Below are 7559 nucleotides of genomic sequence, written 5' to 3'. Positions count from 1 at the left end.
CATTGATTGGGGATCTGACTGACACAACGTCGTAAGGCGTTGAGTCCCACCGGTCAGCGATCTTCCTCTTCCCAGTGATCCCACGATTCGCCAGCAAGACCCTGTCTCCCACTGCTAGAGGCTGTCCTCTGACCTTTCGGTTGTAGATCACGGCATGGCGGTCTTGCTGCTTACTGGCATTTCTTTGAGCAACTAGGGCTGCGTCGGAGAGGTCCCTTCTAAGACGGTGCACAAACTCGTGGCAGCTGACAACATTGGTGTCTTTTAGGACATGGTGGAACATGACGTCAACAGGCAACCGTGGGGTCCGCCCAAACATCAGGTGAAATGGCGCAAAGCCTGTTGTCTCGTGTACTGTGGCGTTGTAGCAAAAAGTCAATGTCTGCAGCATTTGCGGCCATCTGGACTTGGCTATTGGAGGCAGGGCCCTGATCATGCCACCTAGCGTCCTGTTAAACCTTTCTGTGATGCCGTTGCCCATAGGGTGGTACGGAGTCGTATGGGATTTGTGCACACCTGCCATCTCTAGTAGATCCTTCAGAAGCCGACTTTCAAAGTTAGCTCCCTGGTCTGAGTGGATTCTTTGGGGGAACCCATAGATGCAAAAAAATTTGTCCCATAGACAGCGGGCAACCTGTTTGGCAGACTGGTTACGGCAAGGGAAGGCGAGGGCCAACTTTGAAAAATGATCTGTCACGACAAGTATGTCGACTGTCTTCTTGTCGTTAAGCTCAGCCGTCCAAAAATCAATACACACCAGCTCCATGGGTGCTGATGTGCGCACGCTCTCCAGAGGGGCTCTGGCGTCAGGCTCAGGGGTCTTGCCCACAACGCATCTCTGACAGCGCTGCACATGGTTCATGATGTCTCTCTGCATGCCTGTCCAGAAAAATCGCTCAGAGGCCAGAGAGAGGGTCCTAGCCCGGCCCTGGTGACCAGCAGCGTCGTGGACACCGTGGAGGACTTGTTGTTTCAAAGCGTCAGGGATAACAAACTGAAAAATCTTCCTGTTCATGTGTCGGTCTCTCCTGACTCGATAGAGGATTCCATCTTGAACTTTCAACTTCTTCCAATGTTTCAGCAGTCGGAGGACACAGCTGGACTCGGTTGCTCTCTCGCGTGCATCTGGACGCTTATGCCGTTGAACATAGAAGAGGGCTCTGCTGACTACGTGGTCCTGTTGCTGCAGGTTGTGTAGTTGACTCTGGGGGATGACGATGGACGGGTCTTCGTCCGGCAGTTGTAGTGACTCAGCGTCCGGGCACAGCAGCTGTGAGACACCACCAGTCTGATGAGCAGCCATCACTGCAGACACCTCCTCTGAGCTGAAGGAGCCACCAGTTGGCGGATGGAGGTCCTGGCCAGGACACAGCACAGCATCAGCACGACCATCTGGGACTTCAACGCTTTGGCAGTTCGTGGTGAGCCGGAAGGCATCCTGCACTCCAGTCCTGACGACTCCACTTGTGACATCCAGCAGCGATAGGTAGGGCTCCCTCACCAGACGGTGACTGACGAACGGCTCCCGACTTAGGGCGTCAGCGACAATGTTCTTGGGACCTGGTATGTACTTCAGATCAAAGTCGTATGCTGCGAGCTTGGCTACCCACCTCTGTTCACAGGCATCTAGCTTGGGCTTGGTCAGGACATAGGTGAGGGGGTTGTTATCTGTCCATGCTGTGAAATGGACCCCTTTCAGCCAGTGAGAAAACTTGTCGCAGATGGCCCACTTCAAAGCTAGAAACTCGAGTCTATGGGCAGGGTAGTTCAGCTGGGCATGGGACAGAGTCTTGCTGGCAAAGGCAACAGGCCTAGCGATGTCTTCACCTGGTAACAGCTGGGAGAGAACTGCACCGATCCCATCAAATGAAGCGTCGACTGCCAAGATGAAAGGTCTCCCGAAGTCAGGGTGGGACAGCGTCACAGCGTGTGACAGGTCATGTTTCAGGGCCTCGAAGGCAGTGTTGCACTCTGGTGTCCAGTCATCCGGCTTGAGCTTCACATAGCTATGGCGTTTCTTCTTTGGCCTCCTACCTCTGTGGACTTTACTGTCAGCCTTCTGTTCTGAGAGAAGCTTGAAAAGTGGCCTGGCTTTAGCTGAGCAGTCTTCAATGAAGTGCTGGTAGTAGAGCGCCATGCCCAAAAAGGAGCGGATCTTCTTCTGGGAGGGAGTGACGCCATCAGAGTCCATCAGGTCTGACACTTGAATCTGGCTGATTGCCTCGACTTTTGCAGGATCTGTCTGCACTCCCACCTCGAAGGGAGCATGTGAAGCAGAGGGTGTTGAAGGAGCATGTGTGGTGAATGTATCAGTGGGTGTATTGAAAATAGTGGGTGTTGAAGGTGCAGGTGTAGGTGTGTGTAGTGTACTCAGGCGTGCAAATATGCTATCTGCCAGTTGCTGACCAATATCTCGAATGACATCACTCATCTGATTAACCACCGTGGATGACTGTGTAGGGGGGGACAAGTTTAAGGATTCAGCAACCTGAGGGGCCTGCTGTATATACTCAATACCGGGACTACTACTACTACCCGTAACAGGACTACCCAACCCCAGGGCTGGAACACCTCTACCTCTACCCCTACCCCTACCTAAGGGAGGGCTACATGGAGTACTGTGTGACTGCTGCGTAAAACTCATAATGAAATAAATGATATGTAATACTGGAAATAACTGCAGTCAGTGAAAACAAACAAGCAAAAAAAAGAGAAGAAAAACAAAAAAAATGAGAACACTCTGTGATGCCAATATACTGTGAAGTACCGCGATAACCACAAGGCAGATGTCCAAACGGTCCCGGCTCGGGCGAAGATCCAACTCCACAGGTCACGGCACCAATGTGACAGGTCTGGCTTATGGACACACTGCAGAGGAGGCTGGGTTGGTCTGATCTGTATTTATTGTCTGCAATGATAGGTGGTACACAAAACAGGATACAGGATTAATACAGGTTTCGTGGCTACTTCGGTCAACGTCGTGACATCCTCCAGGCGTGTTCTGAAGTAACCACGCAACGTACCACCATATCAACCCACGAGAGCTACCAATAGAGGGCGCTCTCGTACCATTTATGACAGAGCCGTATATAGAGAGAGTCTGGCCAACTCGAATCATGGCGCCATTTTCGTTCTCCACGGCGAGGATTCTACAGTGTAACCCTATGGGCAGCATACCGTCAAAATCGCTGGATCTAAAATACAAATAAGGCTTCGTAGACCATCACACTTGGGTTGCAGTATTATCAAGATCCCAACATATGAAAACAAACGTTAACAAGTTCGTTCGTATAGAAGGGGTTTGCTTAAAAGAGGGTTTTGTCGGCATAGTTTTGATGTGCTCAGCAGTGCATTCTAGCGTTGCCGAGTTGTTGTTGCCTAGGTAGGCCTACAGCCAACGCCAAAGTCGATATTTAAGTAATGTACATAAATAATATTCACAACGATGGTCAAGTTCATGTACAGGGACCCTGGTGATAGCCTACTTGCGCCAAAGTTTCACGTTGTGTCGGGATTTAGTAGTTTAAAAATAACGATGAGTTCAGCAGTGCATAATCAGGATTGGCCACTGTAGGATGAGTCTGGATGCTCGTAGCAGTCTGGATATTCATAGTGAGACTGGACGTGAGTTTAAATCGCAGGGGGAAAGGACCTTATTAGCGCGACAGAAATAATAACTTGGTGGGCAAAGTTATGTTTTCACAGTAGGCATATAGCATACTTACAGGTGGCAATTAAGATTTGACAAGCTAATTTCAAGTTATGACAGAAACATAACCCCATGCCATCATCATGACTATTTATTTCTTACAAAAGTAATTGTTAACAAAAGTCGAAGGGGGAAAATACGTTTACCTCACACAACACGGAGAAATCTGCTGCTTTCCGGTTATTAATTCTGACCTTTAATCCATAAAGGGGAGTTTATATCCATGCATGTCCCAAATCCTCCGTTTATGTCACGAGTTAAACGATGCTGTTTGTTTCTCCTGACCCGGCCCTGCACTACAGCCATATGCACAACAGTTTGTCATAATAATAATGTTATAATATTATAGTGAAGCGTTGTTTTTTATATCTGATAATGCTCATTAATGGGAGCGTGGGGAACGAAAATGGCGTCCATAAAACATGTGACCAGCCCAGAACCAATCAAAATAGCGGGATAGCCCGAACGTTCGACCCCATAGTTGTCCAGACTCTCTCTATATACGGCTCTGATTTATGATAATTTTACAACGAACTCAGATGTACTCTGTTACACATACATACTACAGTATATACAATACAACTACAAGCATAGGCTACATAAACACTAATACATGACCGCAGGCATACATACTACTGTATGTGGACAGAAATGCACCATGACTGTTAAACCTCCACAAGCATGCAGAACAAACACACAAATACCAGTGGCGACTCCTATTGGAAGCTAGGGGAAGCACAGCCTACTGGAACTCAGCTCAAAATGAACCATATTTATTGATCAATATTGTCAAGATTCTATATACTGTATTTTCATGAATGATGCATTTAATTTCAACCAGGGGCGGGTTAAAATTGCAGTTATTTTAACATCTAGGCTATGATTTCTACCATGATTTCTTACCCACGAGTGCAAGATTTTGTTTGAGGAGTAACCATGGCGACGAGCAGTCTTTTAGTTCGGCTACTGCCGTGTATGAGGGGAAGCATGCATACAGCAACAGCATGTTGCTTCACCTGAGCTCTTGCCGCCGATTGATGATACATTGAGGAGCATTGGCCAATCAGAGTGCGGCTGTAATGCTGTGCATTGTACGGAAAAACTTCCTGGGTAAATTTTAGATGGATGTGCTTCTCCTGGCTTTCTCGTAGTGATTGGAAGTTGGCTTTAATAAACCCGCCCTAAAGCTGTTGACCACCAATATCAAATAAGTATTTTGTAAGAGAGATGACACTTTACCCGCGCTGTTCTTCAGTCTCATTCACGGACTGTACAGAGTTTTATATTGACACCATGGAGAGCAAAAGAGAACATTTCTTGAGATCGGTGTTGGGATTTCTACAGNGACAGTATTTGGACCATACAATCTATGATTTGCAAAGGAATTGGATAGGCGATTTGATGATTTGATGAACCTAATTCGAAGAGTGCTCTCGAGAGGCAACTGGTGGGTAAGTCATGTTTAGCTTACTAAATGTAATAGCACCGCCGAGTGCCTCGATGTTCAATCATAGCCTTTCTACCTATAGCCGTCCCACAGGCTATTCGCCCCATTATACAAAATTTGGCCGCAGTTCAATGGATTTGCATTAGGGGCGCTGTTCAGACTGAGCAGATTGGGGTTCCCCTATTGGGCTGGGGCTAATGGCCCACAATAAGTCCTCCCTAGCAACTGAAACCTGGACATATTACGGTCGTCTCTGACTGCAAATTAAACATTACAATTTAAAACACAGTAACCTAGGAGTTATATCCGTCTAGTTTCTTACAGCTTCGACATTTGTGAGTCAGTCTTCACTAGCTTCTAGCTAAGGAAATGACGACATCCAATTGGTGAATGGGGAACTAAACCGGATGCTAACGTCGGCGAGACGTAGCCTAGCCACAAGCTAACTGACAAACGTGAGGCCAACAACTCGGCCGATCGTGATGTACGCCACAAATAGACCAATCGACCTCATATTTAGACACTACAATGTTGATTTCTGCCTTCGATTTTCATCAGTTAAAGGTCCCATGGCATGGTCCTGTGGTGCTTTGTATTGGCTTGCGGGGGTGTAAGGATGTTATATCCGCAGGCTTTATCAGTATAAAGCTGAAACGCCATTTTGGCCTCTAGCCTTAGCAGAAGGACTCATTTGAGCGCTTTCTCCAGTGCGTCAGTTTGGAGGGAGGCGTGGGAGGGAGGGGAGAGGTGTGTCCCAAGGGGGAGTGGGGGCGGGACCAAGCTCATCTGGGCGACGAAGCTGTGTTTGTTTGTTAGCTGCTAACTGGTAGCTATAGCTCTTCACAACGGCACGTCAAGCAACAGGGGGAATTGACGCATTTGACCCGAAGATGAAACATGTAGAGAGCTACCTGCTCATGGACTTCAGCGCATGACGTCTCCGAAGGGTGAGTTTGAGATATTATGGCTGGAATTTGCATTTTTTGGTAGGTCTGAAAGCCCTGCTGTAGCCAGTGACTGAGTGGTAATTATTATAGCAGCAACGAGTGTATTCACCATGCGAAGAATACCTTGCAAGTGAACATCAAAAACAATATTCTTCTTTTACTTACAGTAGGCCCTACATATAATTAGTCTCTACACAACCTCATTTGCTATGTGTGTACGTTGCTGGCATCGCGACTCCACTGTCTCGAAACCCAGCAACTTTCTCAGTGTGGAAAGCATGTTGAACTAGTTCTGTACATTAATGCTACGTCCTTCATTTATGGTACGATGCTACAAGTGTAAAATAAATGTGTTATTAATGAACGAGGCGGGTAATTTTCAGAACCCAAGACTTGTTTTTACCCCCTTCAAACATCGTTTTGTATCGGAGATGCTTCCCCAAGGAGGTCTATCATTGTGCTTCCCGCATTTGATCACACCACAGTACCTGTACACTGTTGACCAGTCTGTTTGGGGGAAATATGTGCACTGATGTCTGCACCGGAATAGTCAGCCTTCCCTTTTCCATGTATTCTCGCTTGTATACATTTGTGAAATGATCCAGCTTACCTGTTGACATCACCCAGGAGTTGCCACCAAAGTGTTTCCATTGTGAAATGTGTGTCTGCCTTATCTCATGTTTACCCGAGAAACCTAACACGATCATAGAACTGCCTTTTAAAATAAATAAATAAATAAATAAGCGTGGGTGCTAGTGTGGAAACTGATACAGTGGTCAATGCCCTCAGAAAGAGGTAGGGCCTACCTGTGAATAAGATGAAACTTTTACCATCTCTAATCTTTATCAGATCATTATAATAGGAGATGCACACTTGATTTAATTTAATAGTGAGTAACAACTTGTATAGCAGGATCACCCACCCCCACATGGGCTGTTAATTCAATTATGCAGACAATGTAAAGGCAGTGTAAACATTTATTTACAACAGCATCAAGAGTATTCCATAGGAACATATTTATTGAAGACAAATATTGTAGTGAAAGAATGACAGCAATAACAATCTCTGCAACTGTCTTTTCTTTTTTTCCAGCTGCTTCAAGTCCAACAGTGATTCCCGTGTTGTCGTGCATATCCATGCTGAGTTCCTTGATGACGAAGGACACTACACCGGGGATTCAGACTGCAGTACGCATGAACCTCAACACAAGGCTTGCTGTGACCTCTTTATCTGGCTGGCTCGTCTGTGAACTGCACCAACGCCAACATTGCCTCAGTCTGCTTTGCAGGGTTCCCAAAGACCTTGTCCAGAATGAGTTCCACGAACATGAACATAACCTTTTCACACAAAACATACAGAAAAAAGCACACATATTGTTTAGAATTCTAATTCTCCTATTTTGTAGACTTAATGTGCTATTGAAGTAACGCCAATAAAAAATGTTATGTCAAATTGA

At 46.4% G+C, this 7559-nt stretch overlaps 1 long non-coding RNA gene across 1 annotated transcript; it reads left to right on the top strand.

Moving 5' to 3' along the window:
- Window positions 1-5973: 5973 nt before the first annotated feature.
- On the top strand, window positions 5974-7559 carry LOC134468496 (uncharacterized). The gene is made up of 2 exons (XR_010038815.1): window positions 5974-6103; window positions 7196-7559. It is a non-coding gene; the product is annotated as an uncharacterized LOC134468496 (long non-coding RNA).

This window comes from Engraulis encrasicolus, chromosome 18 (genome assembly GCF_034702125.1).
Source record: "Engraulis encrasicolus isolate BLACKSEA-1 chromosome 18, IST_EnEncr_1.0, whole genome shotgun sequence".
NCBI classification, from domain to species: Eukaryota; Metazoa; Chordata; class Actinopteri; order Clupeiformes; family Engraulidae; genus Engraulis; species Engraulis encrasicolus.
The sequence above is the reverse complement of the archived record's forward strand: the minus strand, read 5'-3'. Positions and strand labels throughout refer to the sequence as shown.